Source organism: Salvelinus sp. IW2-2015, linkage group LG1, assembly GCF_002910315.2.
Source record: "Salvelinus sp. IW2-2015 linkage group LG1, ASM291031v2, whole genome shotgun sequence".
NCBI classification, from domain to species: Eukaryota; Metazoa; Chordata; class Actinopteri; order Salmoniformes; family Salmonidae; genus Salvelinus; species Salvelinus sp. IW2-2015.
This window is the reverse complement of record NC_036838.1, coordinates 42,109,649-42,125,059: the sequence shown is the minus strand read 5'-3', so window position 1 is coordinate 42,125,059 and position 15,411 is coordinate 42,109,649.

Genomic DNA, 15,411 nt, shown 5'->3' with positions numbered 1-15,411 from the left:
AAACACAACACATAAAGCCATGGCTGTATACTTTACACACTAAATAATAAATGCAACTGCAGGGAAAACATCCTATTAACTGTAAAAAATAAATGTTTATTTAGACATGAGAGGTTGAAATGGGTTAATTCTTGTTTTTCAGCAAATAATGAAACATCTGTGTTCTGAGTTTATGGTAAGTTCTGTCCCCAGTCCTACTCCCCATGTACCCAGGCCTTGCTGCCTCAGCGCTTATTGTTGCAACATTCTGGGAACTGTCTCTAAATTCCCCAGTTATCCAGAAATCCTGGTTGGAGGATGTCGGATTTCCTGCTTGTTCCCTCCTGATTCTGGATATCTACCAGGGAATTTATTGCAAGTTCCTGGAATTTTGCAAACCGACTCAGGGCGTTCTCTTCAATGCCATTGTAGTCACCTGTCATTCATTTTGATAGGATCTCGGGTCTTTGAAACATCTTTGTGACTCCCCTCTATTATGTTGGATTTCAGTTGGTGATTGAAGGCTTTTCCAACCCTTCCATTCTATACTTTTTTTATTTGTCCATTCAGTTGATTTCACCCATTGTGTCCACCTTACAGTGCTAAAAAGGCTTATGTCTTTTGTTTCCTTCTCAGTTATCCCTTTATGTGATGTAGTTTATATGCATGGAAATGTTGTTACGGGTATAGTACACAAATAAAATATATATTTACTTATAACGAACCAAGTGAACTTTGCGAGATAAGTACACCGTACTACTGGAAGAACAAACCTCTGTGGTGGTCTTAATTTTCCTGTGTTTGTGTACTCTGTTACATGCGGTGTACTTATAAACAGGACATGTTGCGAGGCTTATTAAGCAGTTAATAAAATATTTAGAAAGTCAAATATTTATTCAGCTCTATTTATGGACCAGACACAGACTGGATGAGCAGAAAAAACKGTGGATTTACAGATGATTGTTTTCACAGGGTGATACTGTTCATAGATTCCCACCAGAACACAGGCTACACTGTGAAAGAACCAGCCACAGCCTACACCCTGTGTGATCCCAGACCACACCACGAGTACCGACAGCAGCAAGGGAATCAGAACAAGAGAGTGGATAGAGAGAGAGAACACAAAGTAGACTGACACCAGCTCTACTGCTGTTTGGAAAATCATACTGCTGTTCATAGCCCTTGGGAAGTAGGGGTGCTGAGGGTACTGCAGCAYCCCCTAATAAATCGGAATAAAAAATTATTCTTATAAACATTTGTTTCAAATATTTGTTTTCTTTCACATAAGATAAGATAACGACTTGCGGCTCTGTGCATACATAACAACACATAATCAAAGATAGACAAAGGACATATACAATCAATAAATGCACGTAGAAAAAGTGCAATTCATGAGCGATCAATGGTTCATGGTTCATCTGTACACTATACACAACAGAGCACTCTATCAACAGAACACAAGTAGTGCACTGGGCCTTTATTACTCCTGTATGAGTGGACCAAATTAGCGGACCAAACTTTCAGCACCGCTACCACTAAACATCTTCCGCGACCATACAGCTGTTGCTAGAGGACCACCAGAAGTTGTACCTTGGACTCGACCCTGGCCTGATTGTAAACAGGAACACCTATGTGAGAATGCTATTCATTGACTACAGCTCAGCGTTCAACACCATAGTGCCCTCAAAGCTCATCACTAAGCTAAGGACCCTGGGACTAAACACCTCCCTCTGCAACTGGATCCTGCACTTCCTGACGGACCACCCCCAAGTGGTAAGGGCAGGTAACAACATATCCGCCACACTGATCCTCAACACGGGGGCCCCTCAGGGGTGCGTGCTCAGTCCCTTCCTGTACTACCCTGTTTACTCATGACTGCATGACCAGGTATGACTCCAACACCATCATCAAGTTTGCCTATGACACAACAGTGGTAGGCCTGATCACCGACAATAATGAGACAGCCTATAGGGAGGAGGTCAGAGACCTGGCCATGTGATGCCAGGACAACAACCTCTCTATCAACGTGATCAAGACAAAGGAGATGATTGTGGACTACAGGAAGAGGAGGACCGAGCACGCCCCCATTCTCATCGACGGGGCTGTAGTGGAGCAGGTTGAGAGCTTCAAGTTCCTTAGTGTCCACATCACAACAAACTATCATGGTCCAAACACACTAAGACAGTTGTGAAGAGGGCACGACAAAGCCTATTCCCCCTCAGGAGACTGAAAAGATTTGGTATGGGTCCTCAGATCCTCAAAAGTTTCTACAGCTGCACCATCGAGAGCATCCTGACTGGTTGCATCATTGCCTGGTATGACAACTGCTCTGCCTCCGACCGCAAGGCACTACAGAGGGTAGTGCTGGGGCCACCCAGGACCTCTATACTAGGCTGTGTCAGAGGAAGGCCCTAAAAATTGTAAAAGACTCCAGCCACCCTAGTCATAGACTGTTCTCTCTGCTACCGCATGGCAAGCGGTACCAGAGCGCCAAGTCTAGGTCCTAAAGGCTTCTAAACAGCTTCTACCCCCAAGCCATAAGACTCCTGAACAGCTAATCAAAGGGCTAATGTAAAGCGTCTGTGTGTAGCTGGTGAGATGAGTCAGGCRCAGGACAGCAGATATGAGTAATGAAAGCAATTTTACTCAAATAATAACAATACACGTCGTAAAAAGACAAGGCCACACATACGGACCGCAATACAATAAACAATTACTCACAAACAAACATGGGGGAACAGAGGGTTAAATAATGAACAAGTAATTGGGGAATTGAAGCCAGGTGTGCAAGACACAGACAAAACAAATGGAAAATGAAAAGTGAATCGGCAATGGCTAGAAGGCAGGTGACGTTGACCGCCGAACGCCGCCCGAACAAGGAGAGGGACTGACTTCGGCGGAAGTCATGACAGCTACCCAGACCACTTTTTTTTATGCTGCTGCTACTCTCTGTTTATTATCTATGCATAGTTACTTTATCTCTACCTACATGTACATATTGACTAACCAGTGCCACACATATTGATCCTGTACCGGTACCCCTTGTATATAGCCTCACTATTGTTATTTTACTGCTGCTGTTTAACTATTTATTACTTTTATTTTCTATTTTTTACTTAYGTMTTTTTTTACTTTACACTTAGTTTTCTTAAAACTTCTTAAAGCATTGTTGGTTAAGGGCTTGTAAGTAAGCATTTCACTGTAAGGTTGTAGCCTAAACCTGTTGTATTCCTAATAAATAAATAATAATTAATTCAGTTTTATTCAATTTGATTTGAACAAATGTTTGGAGGTGGTGGAACTCAACTCACTGACTCCTGACTCTCAGATACCTCCTCCGATAGAGAGTTCCTGGTTTCCCGATATTCAACAACTGGAAGTGTCTTGAGAATGTCTTTATATAAGTAGTTATCAAACTATGGGTGTTGTTCAAGCAACTTTAATACATGCACAGGTCAGGGCCGTAGTGTCACAACAGCACTGATTATTCTCAATGTCGTTCTTAATATTTTAGTCAGCTCCTCTCATTCCTCTAGAATCCAAGCAGCACTAGCTCATAAATCACACTTCCTGAGAAAGAGGAGGCTTTGATGGGGTAGAGCTGTATGACCACTCCTATGATCCCTGCCTGGGTCTGTCTGGGTCTTCCTGCCTGCCTACCCAGTGTGTTGGTTGTCTCTCACAGTTGCAAGCTCTTACAGTTGATCCAAAGAGGAATKAGCACCATCCCCCAATCCCTTCAAACCCCACAAAGAGAGATGCCAAGTCTGTTTTTAATGAGCCTCTCAAGCCAGAGCGGAGTCACTACGAAGTAGTTTAACCCGAGAGATAGGGATTTAGTGAGCATACACATTATTTGAAGTAACTGTTGGCCACAGTAACATAGTCACATTTAGTCAGACAATGCAGAAGGAGTATTTGGCTGAATCAAATGTAGTCAAACAAACAWAAATAACAGTAATAAAATAACTCTATGTGCCACATGCATCATGCACTCCCTTCAAGTCTTATTCCTCTCCAGCTTTATCATCCCTGGGATGTTGCAGCTTGTTTATTGAAGGGGATAAACCAAGAGCAGCAGAGTGGAATAAGACTTGACAAGTCAATCATTATATTGGAAGGATTATGTATTTGTCATCTTTTACTTGTTGAATCTGAGTGTGTTTACTGAGGAGAACACAAGCCAGCCAGCTAGCAGCAACCTCAACTCAGATCAAGAACTGCTGTGCTGTGTTCACACACCTTCCAGGAAGACACACCTCTGTAATAATCAAGGGTTTTACCTCCGATGTGTCCATTCGCCAACTGGACCTCCAAAGGAGAGTTAATTTGAGGTCAGACAGGACATTGTGAGTAAGCTGTACATAAAGAAACTGGGTGGTAAATTATTGCGTATATAAATGTTTTTGTTAACGCTGAGGACACACTTCCCTTGTGTTGTTGTTTTGGATCTGATGCAGCGGCTCATCTCTGTCAGCCAAATTAAACATTGGATAAAACGGAATTCACATCAATAAAAATACCCTCCTTGGATTTAAAGTATTTTCCATTGACATGTGAATGTTTATTTGTGTGTTATGTGTTCATGTCACGTTCTGACCTTAGTTCCTTTGTTTTGTCTTTTGTTTTAGTTGGTCAGGGCGTGAGTTGGGTGGGTAATCTATGTTTTCTATTTCTGTGTTGGTTTTCTGTGTTTGGCCTGATATGGTTCTCAATCAGAGGCAGCTGTCAATCGTTGTCCCTGATTGGGAACCATATTTAGGTAGCCTGTTTTCTGTTGGGTTTTGTGGGTGGTTTTCAGTCTTTGTGTGTCTGCACCAGATAGAACTGTTTCGGTTTTCACTTTGTTGTTTTTGTATTTTGAGTTGTTCACTTCATTAAATAAGATGAACAATTACCACACTGCGCATTGGTCCTCTGATCCTTCAAACTTCTCCTCCTCAGACGAGTAGGAAGACGACAGCCGTTACAGTTCAATGCTGGTGACTTCGTTTGGATGTTTGGATGCATGGTGTCCTATTGCACTTTTGTGCTAATAAGAATTTATTTTTGAAACACCATGGGCATTGGTCCAATTGGATTGAGCCTAGCGGTTAGAGTGTTGGGCCAGTAACCGAAAGGTTGCTGGCTCGAATCCCCAAGCTGACAAGGTAAAAATCTGTCGTTCTGCCCCTGAACAAGGCAGTTAACTCACTGTTCCCCGGTACGCTGTCATTGTAAATAAGAATTGTTCTTAACTGACTTCTCTAGTTAAATAAAGGTAAACATTTTTTTTAAWTGGGGCAATTTAAAACTACCAGGTTACATTACCTAGCACAGGGTTTCCCGAAGTTGGTCCTAGKGCCGCCTGGGTTCACATTTWGATTTTTGACCTAGCACTACACAGCTGATTCAAATAATCAAAGCTTGATGATGAGTTGGTTATTTGTATTAGCACTAATACTTTGCATTTTAGTCGGCTAACTGTGAAACTAGTAGAGTTCACATGTCAGGAAAAGGATGACATTTTCATTCAGATATTGTATTGTCTTGSAGACTTTTGGACTCCTCTCATTCCTCTAGAACCCAAGCAGCACTAGCTCTTAAATCACACTTTCTGAGAGAGTGCAGGCTTTGATGGGGAGAGCTGCCTGACCACTCCTATGATCCATGCCTGGGTCTGTCTGGGTCTCCCTGCCTGCCTACCCAGTGTGTTGGCTGTCTCTCACAGCTGCAAGCTCTTACAGTTGATCCAAAGAGGAATGAGCACCATCCCCCAATCCCTTCAAACCCCACAAAGAKAGATGCCAAGTCTGTCTTTAATGAGCCCCTAAAGCTCATGTATTTTTCACTGACATGTGAACGTTTATTTGTGTGTTATGTGTTCAATAATGGTGACTTCGTTGGGATGTTTGGATGGAAGCTCCTCTTTGCTGCAGCTATTCATATCTGGGCTGTGTTCATATACGGCATATTCATCTGATTATCTCCAAAGAGAATGACTTGCTAATAAGTACATTAATATCCAATTAACCTGATCGCTGAACCTGAAGTTTTCCTCCCAAATGGCTGCCACTTTTGATAGCATGCCCAATTACTGCAAATATTAAAACATTTTGCATTGTTAATTTGTAATGATCTAAACGGAACTGGTTACTGTGTGTCAGTGCAAAGGCCTCTCCTTTTCTCATTCAAGATGACAGCATGTGATTGAATGTTTGACATTCTTTTGAAACAGGGAACCCTTTCATTAGTCTCAATGAGTAACTGTTGGGAGGCTCCTATAACTCTAATTCATCCATTGGTTCTTTAAATAAACAAYTGCTACACAATGTATTTCTGAAACTCGCTAAATCTGACTTGAAAAGGAAAGATTACAATTTGACTTAATGGCTGAAAAAAAGACAACACATTTCACATTAACACGTTCCACTTCCTGCTATGTCCTAAACATCCGTTTATAAAGTTCACTAGGCTTCTCTGTTGATCTTCCTCTCGCTACTATTTAACAGAGGGGGCATTTATTCAAGGGCTTCCACTCATACGCTCAACCCCAAAGCATATTTCAAAGGAGAGACTTAGAKTGTTGTGAAGTGTCTTCAAACAAACAGGCTGTTCTCAKTTGGTAAWTAACAGCATCTAATCCCTGATCTCTTTTCCCTATCTCTCCATCTGGTTATGAAATGTGATTGTTAATTGATTCCAGTAAGAGGARGTAGGCAGCTCACCACAGAGGAAACTCTGCTCCAGAGAGGAACTGTACCCCTCCCTCCCATTGCTGAGGAAAACACAAGCCAGCCAGCTAGCAGCAACCTTAACCCAGGTCAAACACTGCTCTGCTGTGTTCACACAGCTTCCAGGAAGACACAATTCTGACATAGTTTGAGTAAGCTGTAGACAAAGAAACTGGGTGGTAAATTCTTGCGTAGATGGATGTTCTTGTTTGCGCTGAGGACAAACTTCCCTTGTTTTATGGTTTTGAATCTGATGCAGCGGCTCATCTCTGMCAGCCTAAACATTGGATAAAAGAGAATTCACACCAATAGAAATACCCTCTTTGGATTTAAAGTATTTTCCATTGACGTGACTGTTTATTTGTGTGTTATGTGTTCTATGCTGGTGACTTYGTTGGGATGTTTGGATTCAAGRTGTCCTATTGCACTTTTGTGCCATTATCAATTTATTTTTGAAACACCATGSGCATTGGTCCAACTTGATTGAGCCTCTGTAGTGTTAAATGGGGGAAATTTAAAACTACCAGGTTACATGATCTACAGTAGCAAAGGGTTTCCCAATGTTGGTCCTGGGGCCCCCCCTGGGTTGACGTTTTGGTTTTGACCTAGCACTACACAGCCGATTCAAATAATCAAAGCTTGATGATGAGTTGGTTATTTGAGTCAGCTAGGACAAAAGTCCTAGCTGACTAGTGCTAGGACAAAAAACAAAATGTGCACCCAGGGGGGGCCCTACTTTGGAAAACCCTCTTTCAGCGCATATTATTTCCTTTCGGAAACACTGTGACTTTGGACAACAATTTGGACAACAATTCTACCAACTATTTACTAGTATGAAGAACATGTCTTCCAGATGTCTAAAATGCAGTTAAAGAACCAGAGAAGGTACAGAATTACTACATTTGAAGCATGTTAGCATTACCATGTTATTACCACTTTATTCCGTGCTGTGATGTAAAGTGCAACCATATTGTTTTCTTCTGTCCCACACTCCTTGAATGTCTTTCATAGTATGCTTTATTTAAGTCTTGCTGCTSTTTTCATGTGTGGTATTATCATAGGCCATCTTGATAAGCTTTGCATGTCCTCAAAGCTTCACCAGAGGAGCTGAGCAATTCAAGCTAATACAGCCAGTGCTAGGAATGGGGTTCACTTCCTAATACTGTACACCTTTTCCACAATGGACACAAGAGCTGAAACTTCTATAGGAAAAGGAATGTCAACCCTGATGTGGACCTCCTTGACACAGACTTGATAGAGGATGGAGTAAATGGATAAGGCTGATATACTAGTAGGTCATGCTGCTTCCTACTTCCTGTCCTCCCAGGGAAATCATGTCTCTGCCTGCTGTGATGTCAATAGAGAGGGTCAAAACAACACTGACCTGTTTTTATTTGGGATTCCTCTCTTCCATGTAAAACAACTCATGTAAAGTCTATTGTTGGAAGTCAAGTGACCTTGCTCTGTGCTCTGCACAATCTCGTTTCTTCTTCAAGCCCTCTTTTATCTATGTCATAGGGCTGAAGTTGAACCTCACAAACATCCTCAAATACTACATTACTGTATTTGTAATTTGTGTTCTTCTAACATTAATTGTTTATTGTTCAATTTCTTTCAAATTTAACATTTACAATTGCTGTTATGAACCATCTTTGTCATGATAACACACATCCCCACCCACCAAGGGGATCATGGTTACTTTGAAAATAAATCCTAAAACCATTAAAAGAAAAGTAAAACTCCAGCATCAAAATTCAGTTGGGCATAATATATAATTARGGTTAGTGTAAAGTGAGGTAGTAACCTGGTGTGAGGTGATTTTTACATGGTTAAGTCTGCCCTCTGTTGGTTCAACAATATATTGCTATAATGCAATGTGTACAATTGACATGGTGCACCATTCAATGATGATGACATATTCATAATGTAGCTGTTTCAATCTAGAATAACAAAATTAACAGTGTCAGTAAAGTAAAGTAGAAATCATATTTATTTAGAATCTGACAAAGATTTACAGAATCAGTGCTTTTACAGTCCATTTGGCAGAGTGCAAACTAATTTAGTCTGGTGGAAAAAGTGGGACAATATATTAGATTCAATTTGAATACCAACAGAAATGTATATTATCTATACACAACCCAATTTCAACAGTGAATGTATCACATATACCACAGAAATCCATGGAAATTTAGACAATCTCGACAATGTTGCTGATTTAAAGCCTTTTGCTGAATAACAAGTAACTTAATTTTGACCATACAGCTCAAACAACTTCACATCTGGAGATCTGGAGAAGGTGAAGATGTGTGGTGTGAATAGGAGAGCTTCAGAGGTTGTGTGTGTAACAGATGGTGGCAGTCTTACGGTAGACTCCCAAAGCAGGCGGAGTGGGCACAGATCTCACAAGGATCTGGAGGCGTGATGGCATCCACTGGAGAGAGACAGTAAACACACAAGGTTTCGGTGCCTTTTGAGAAGTGTAACTTGGTTTAAAAAAAATTAYTTCACTTAATTTTAACATTCTGTCATAAAGAGCACATGTACAACATCATCTCATAAGGTTAAATAAAATGACTGTAGTAAGTGCCTATTAAGTGACAAATAAAGTAACAGGGTTGACCGTAACAGGGTTGACCATAACAGGGTTGATGATTTCATCTTAAATCAGCCATAAATCCCCTTGTGACAGGGGGAATGGAAGCTTGTATTGCGCAACATGGAAGGCAATTGAATGCAAGCTTCACAAAAACATTTTAATTGCTAAAACACTTGTAGCCTGTCTATCTATGGGTAACAGGGTTGACGTGTTATGCTCGACCCGCTCAGTTTTATGCTCGAACCGCACACCACAAAAAAACAGAAAATTGCCAAAATGTTTAGAACCACTTTGCATTATGATTTGACTATTAGAYGTTCAATGTTTCTTCAAAGATCTATATTTTAAAAGAAAATAGTTTAACTATATTAAAACAAGAGCTCAGTTCATGTAACAGGGTTGACCTTAAAATGAGGGACAGACATAAACGAATCACATTAAATAAATAATAATCTTCAKAAATGACTTTGTCAAAGTAACAAAATAACTAGCACTTTACAATGATGGTGAAAACTTGAAGAAATGTTGGGATTAAGTGGGTAAAATTTTCCTAGAAGTCACATAGCGTGCACGGAGGGACATGTCAAATGCTTAAAAAAACAAACAATGTTTTATTGTCACATACACCAGAGAAATATGTTGTTTTACAGGGTGAGCCATAATAGTACAGAGCAACTGGAGAAATTTAGGATTAAGTTCTTTGCTCAACGGCACATCAACAGATTTTTCACCTTGTCGACTCGGCTATTCAAACCAGCAACCTTTTAATTACTTGCCCAACGCTCTAAGTACTAGGCTACCTGCCGCCCTGCACTTATGCAAGTCTTTATTCATATTGAAAATGTATTGATTTATTGAATTCTCCATGTGGTCTATATTAAAGGGCACTTWATTTAATATAACAGGCTTTAAAATTCAATATTAAAGCACAATTTCGAATTAAAAAATGAAAGTGAYGCAAAAGCCACTCATTTTGTTGAAYGATCGACCCAGTTACTGTACCAATATACCATAATACATGCCTCTGACTGTCGGAGTGTCAGATACAATGCTAATATTGACAAAGGGAGGAATGAATCACCCTCGTGTTCGCAGAGCAATGGAGAAGCATGTACTCTTTGTTTCGCACACTTTATTGTACTCAAATGCTATTTGGTCAGCTTCCATTGTGCTCGTGAGTAGAATAAGTCGAGAGCCACACACATTAATCATGTCGCCTAGTGGCAGTAGTAGGATATCTTATATGCAGTGGTGTAAAGTACTTAAGGAAAAATACTTGAAAGTACTACTTAAGTAGTTTTTTCGCAGGCATGTTACAGTTTTTTTTTTTTTTGTTTTTATCTAAAAAAAATTATAGAAAATGGTGAGAGATGTACACAAACAGTGTGCTAAACGATAACATACACAACAGTAGAAGCACTCTATCCTAGTTGGGTCAAATGCATTTTTGTAAGATTGTTTGCCCGACTAGCTGGCCCTAGGGCCAGATTCTGTGGAGACTCTAAATATTTTCAGGGTACATAACATTTTATCTACTCTATCCAATTTTGTGATGGCATTGTAATATAAACTAGCCTTCAGAACTGTAACAATTATATTACCCAAGAGAACACTTTGTAAGAGGAAATGTCACAGGCCCAAGGAGCCAAAAGTGTGGTCGCTCTACTAAGTCATATGTCAGACGACTCATTTCTTCAGTTGCTATCAAAACGCTCATCGGCTACAAGTTGCATATTGTTTCGAGCCTTACGAGTGCCGGTAGTGAGCTCTGTAAATAATATTAGAACTAGGACTACGGACCGATTGCATCTTTATATAAGATTCTATAGCGGTGGACGTGACCCTAGGAGGAGGCCAATCCTGTAGATGGCTCACATGGAAAATATTTCCAGGACAAATAAATTCAAATTTTTGTACCACATTTGGTGCAATTTTTTAAACAAGGACTTCAAGAACTGTAACATTGGTAATTTTTGACGTGGGCCATTTTTTATGATGCATGCCATGGCCCCAGGTAACAAATTGTGGTGGCTCATATATTAATATTTTTCAGGGTTTCACTTTAGTCTCATGGATAATTTGGTGCCATTTACCTCAAAGCAAGTACCTACTGATTGAAAAAAGTGTTACCATCAGCCCTAGGCCATTTTTGACAACGTCTACCCCGGCTGCAATCTGGGGTGGCTCCCATATCTAATCTTTCAGGGTACATAAATAAGTAAATGTAATCCTTTATGTAAATGTACAATAAGTCTTTTATCACAAAGAGACAAGATTGAGACAAATTTTGTCAGCAATAACGGCCCATAAAGGAGAAGTATGTGCCGTCATGTGGTAGATTGTAAAAGACCGAGCAATACGCATTGATGTAACAGTTTTGATTGAGTTCCAGTCTGCAACAGGTGGAGCGAACTAGAAAAATCGTCGTTATGTTGCGAATGAACAAAATTTGGCAGACTATCCAACAATTTGAACAAGAATCAGTAAATCAACATCGCGCTATACTAACATTAATTGACAAGAGAGTCCTATTTGCGTTGATTAATTCTGGACCTTTATTATGATAACATTCTAACTGTTGAGTGAGGAAAGGAGATATATTTAAGATTTATAGATGTTTATACTTTTTGTGACTAGGGGGCAGCATTTTCCACTTTTGGATTGAATTGACGCTGCCTGTGAGTATAACGAACTCATATGGCAGGCAAAAAACCTTGAGAAAAAAATTCCCAAAACAGGAAGTTGAAATTCTGAGAGTGGTTCGTGATTTAAAGTCCTGCAGCCTAATTCAATTCCCTGTATATATGGATCAGTTTCAACTTCATACACCTTTCACTAGATGTCACAGTCAGTAAAAGTGAATGAAAGTTTATGCTGTGGTTGTGGACCGGGATGGGAGGTGAATAAGTTCTGAGTTACGACGTGATCTTCCTGATCTGGGTGGCCGCTCCCGCTTGGTTTTGGTGCTGATGGTGGAGACTTTGTGGGCTTACTCGGCCTTGGTCTCAAGATTGTAAGTTGGCTGGTTGAGGATTTCCCTCTAAGCTGTCGAGGGGGCTGTGCTCTTTGGCAAAGTGGGTGTGGAGTTTACCTATCTCTGTTTGGCCTGTCCGGGGGATTTTCGGAATGGGCCACAGATGTCTCCTGACCGCTCCTGTCTCTGCCTCCAGTATATTTGCGGCAGTAAGTTTATGTGTCGGGGCTAGGTAGTTGGTTCCTGGATACTTCTACTGTCTTATCCAGTGTCCGTGTGATTTAAGTAGTGCTCTTCTCTAATTCTCTCGTTCTCTTTTTTCTCTCTGGAGAAACTGAGCCCTAGGCCATACGTCAGGACGTACCGGGCATTGATGTGACACCATTCTTCCCCGAGTCGACCTGGCTTGCTGCTATTCACAGTTATAACTGTTCTGCCTGCGATACGGAACCCTCCTGTCCTCGACTGCTGTTTTTCAACTAATTGATGATCGGCTATGAAAACCAGACTGGAAATTATTCATGATTATTATTTGACGAGCTATATGTATTATGAAACATTTTTTGAAACAATCTATGGATAGTTTTTATAAATTCCACCCGGCACAGCCAGAAGAAGGACTGGCCACACCCTCATAAGCCTGGTTCCTCTCAGGTTTTTTAGTTTATGGCCTTATTCTAGGGAGTTTTTCTAGCCGACGTGCTTCTACACCTGCATTACTAGCTGTTTGGGTTTTAGGCTGGGTGTCTGTAGAGCACTTCGAGATATTAGCTGATGTACCGAGGGTATATAAAATAAAATTGATTGATTGATTGACTTGAATGAGTCAGTGGAGATTGCCAGTTCTTGTCACGCGCTTTCCTCATGTGTCGCCGTTGCGTTCCATTACTATATACAGACATGAAAGAATGCTTCGGTTGGAACGTTATTGGATATAATGATAACAACATCCTGAAGATTGATTCTCTACATAAATTTGACCAGTTTATTCGACCTGGAATATAAATTTTTTGAAGTTTTCGTCCGACGTTTGACCTGCATCTGCGCGAGCGTTTGGACACGTGTACTAACATGCTAGCAAATTAGCTAATTGGACATAAGTAATGGACATTATGAACAAAACAACGTTTATTGTGGAACTAGGATTTCCTGGCAGTGCATTCTGATGAAAGATAATCAAAGAGTAAGGGAATATTTATGATGTAATTTCGTATTCTGTTGACTCCAACATGGCGGAGAAATGTTTGTTAAATCTGAGTGCCGTCTCAGATTATTGCATGGTGTGCTTTTTACGTATAGTTTTTTTTAAATCTGACACAGCGGTTGCATTAAGAACAAGTGTATCTTTAATTATATGTAAAACATGTATCTTTCATCAAAGTTTATGATGAGTATTTCTTTATTTGACGTGGCTCTCTTGTAATTAACTCACGGATATTTGGAGGGCATTTCTGAACTGGCGCCAAGATGTAAACCGAGATTTGTGGATATAAATATGCACATTATGAACAAAACATAAATGTATTGTGTAACATGATGTCATATGAGTGTCATCTGATGAAGATGTTCAAAGGTTGTGATTAATTTTATCTCTATTTCTGGTTTTACAAATACAAAGACAAGAGTTAAGATGGGCAGAAAAGGACACTGGACAGAGGAACTGCCTAGAAAGCCAGCATCCCGGACTCGCCTCTTCGCTGTTGACGTTGAGACTGGTGTTTTGCGGTACTATTTAATGAAGCTGCCAGTTGAGGACTTGTGAGGCGTCTGTTTCTCAAACTAGACACTCTAATGTACTTATCCTCTTCTCTCCACTCCTCTTTCTATTCTGGTTAGTGCAGTTTGTGCTGTTCTGGTTGAAGGGAGTAGTACACAGCGTTGTACGAGATCTCAAGTTTCTTGGCAATTTCTCGCATGGATTACCTTCATTTCTCAGAAAAAATGAATTAGACTGACTGTCACGTTCCTGACCTTATTTCCTTTGTTTAGTCTTTGTTTAGTTTGGAGGACGTGAGCTGGGTGGGTATATTCTATGTTTTGTGTCTCATTGGTTTAGGTGTGTCTGATTGGCCTGAATATGGTTTCAATCAGAGGCAGGTGTTTTCGTTGTCTCTGATTGGGAACCATATTTAGGTAGGCTGTTTTTCACTGTTTGTTGTGGGTGATTGTTCCTGTTCATTGCGTTCTTGTTTTCACTAGGTTCACATGTTCAGGTCTGTAGCGTTGTTGGTTTCATTCTGTTAATTGTTTTGTTCGTGTTTATGAAGTGTTCCAATAATATGAAACGTACCACGCTGCGATTTGGTCCTCTCTTTCCACCTAACGACGAGCGTTACACTGACGAGTTCAGAAGAAATTCTTTGTTCTGGCCATTTTGAGCCTGTAATCGAACCACAAATGCTGAATGCTCCGATACTCAACTAGTCTAAAGAAGGCCAGTTTAAATTGCTTTTCGTCAGGACAACAGTTTTTCAGCTGTGCTAACAAATTTGCAAAAGGGTTATCTAAAATGATCAATTTAGCCTTTTAAAATGACAACTTGGATTAGCTAAACAGATGTGCCATTGGAACACAGGAGTGATGGTTCCTGATAATGGGCCTCTGTACGTGCCTATGTAGATATTCCATAAAAATCTGCCGTTCCAGTAGTCATTTACAACATTAATGTCTACACTGTATTTCTGATCAATTTGATTTTTTTATGGACAAAAAATGTGCTTTTCTTTCAAAAACAGGACATTCAAACTGACCCCAAAACTATTGAACAGTAGATGTACTTAAGTATCAAATTAAAAGTATAATCATTTAGATTCCTTAATACAAACCAGACCGCACCATTTTCTATCATTTTTTATTTACGGATACCAGGGGCACGTTCCAACACTCAAACATAATCTATACAACGAAGCATATGTTTAGTGAGTCCACCAGATACGAGACCAATAGGGATGACCAGAGATTTTTTGATACAGTAAGTGTGTGAATTAGACATTTTCCTAGTCCTGCTAAGCATTCAATGTATTAGTTATTGGGGTTTCAGGGAAAATGTATGGAGTAGAAAGTACAATCATTTTCTTTTGGAATATGTTGAAGATAAGTAAAAGTTGTCAAAAAATATAAATAGTTAAGTGAAGTACAGATAAACCCAA